Raw genomic sequence first — 1,678 nt, forward strand, 5'->3', positions numbered from 1 at the left:
CATGATGTGGTGCGTGTAAGAAGCACTAGAATGATAGTCGGACTGCATGAAATGCGCATGTTAGTGGACGGAACTCGTGTTTCTTTTTCCCTTGTATCCGCCAAAAGACCGAGAAGAGATATAGACTGCAGGTCTCCCCCTTTCGCTTCTGTCGCAGTCTCGCCTTCTACGTCCGCGCGTGGCACGTCGCCAGTTTGGGCATCGTGGTATATGGGTACGGAACACTAGGGTGTTAGTACTAATGCATCACGGCCCGTGAGATAAAAATGATTGATTGGAAATTGCAAGCGAGAGAGAGAGAGAGAGATTGATTGATTGATTGTTTGATTGATTGATTGAATGAATGAATGAATGAATGAATGAATGAATGAATGAATGAATGAATGAATGAATGAATGAATGAATGAATGAATGAATGAATGAATGAATGAATGAATGTGTACCCTAGTGGGCAGACATGACATTTCCCAGTGGTTGTCTCCAGTGTGTTCTGTGTCTATGTCTGCTGTAGTTTACCTGCTTTGCTTGGTGTTGTTTCTACGCTTCCCTCTTTTGCCTGTCTCTGGTCATCATGGCTGATGCTTATTGGTGCTGTTTCCGAATTTTTCTTTTTGTTTTTTGATTTGAGACGGGTGGGCTACACCTGGAGGTAGTGCAATACCAGGGCAACCCTTGACAGTGCCGAGGCGAGCTTCAGACACACTGTCTCGGGCCAAAAATAAGATTAATATCGTGAGTCCAAATAGGGCTCGTATCAGATATTAAGCTGATAAGAACAGAATTTGTTTATTGGCTGCGTTAATTACATTGCTAAAAAGAATATGATCACACAAGATACATGTTGGGGTAATAGTCTATATAAGATACGAAGGCAGAAAAAATAGGCGATGTCAAGTTGCCGGTGGTGAGTAAATCAAAGAGTGATATTAAACGGTAGGAACAACTTATTTATTTACACATGGTAAACAAGACTTTCGTGCACGAGACTGCACTTCTTCAGGTTACAAAAATGTAAACATGGTACAGGCACATATATACAGTTGAAGGGGGAGTTCTGGCATGAGAGGGTAACAGGTTGATGGAAAGGATGCAAACACCAGATAAAAATCACAAGAACATAAATACAAAAGCAGGGGTATCAGAAGCGAAACAACGCGAGCCCAAGGGCTTATACACAGGAAACGAGAACACTTGTTGGTGACGTTCGAGGAATTAAGGATAAAAAGGGGGGGGGGGGGGGGGTTATGGCGACGGAATGAGGACACGGGTGCGGAGTACAAAGGTGACCAGTGGACCGTGAGAAAGTGAAGACGGAGGTGGTCTCAGGAGAGAGACAAACGAAGAAAAATGTGGAAGTTGGAGAGTAGTGTGTGTGTGTTTATCATTATCTTCTTTTATTTGTAAAATTATATTTACGGGTTCAATAATTGTAGTGCGCCTGCGTGGATGTTCAAACCATGAGGCTTCAGAGACTGGAATTTTGCAATTAAAAAGGATTCGCGATTTTTGCGCTTCATGTCACTGTTATAACCCGATTGAAGGATAACGATTTTGAGGTCTGTACCTAAAGCGTGTCCAGGAAGGTTAAAATGTGTAGAAACGGGTGTAGGACGGTTATTAACAATATCGGATTTATGGCCGTAAAACCTTTCCCTCATGGTGTTCGAGGTTTCTCCAA

General features: G+C 42.7%; 1 non-coding gene across 1 annotated transcript; it reads right to left on the bottom strand.

Moving 5' to 3' along the window:
- Positions 1–627: 627 nt before the first annotated feature.
- On the bottom strand, positions 628–821 carry LOC135372980 (U2 spliceosomal RNA). The gene has a single exon (XR_010416196.1). It is a non-coding gene; the product is annotated as a U2 spliceosomal RNA (small nuclear RNA).
- Positions 822–1,678: the final 857 nt, after the last annotated feature.

Source organism: Ornithodoros turicata, unplaced genomic scaffold (genome assembly GCF_037126465.1).
Source record: "Ornithodoros turicata isolate Travis unplaced genomic scaffold, ASM3712646v1 Chromosome17, whole genome shotgun sequence".
Taxonomy (NCBI): domain Eukaryota; kingdom Metazoa; phylum Arthropoda; class Arachnida; order Ixodida; family Argasidae; genus Ornithodoros; species Ornithodoros turicata.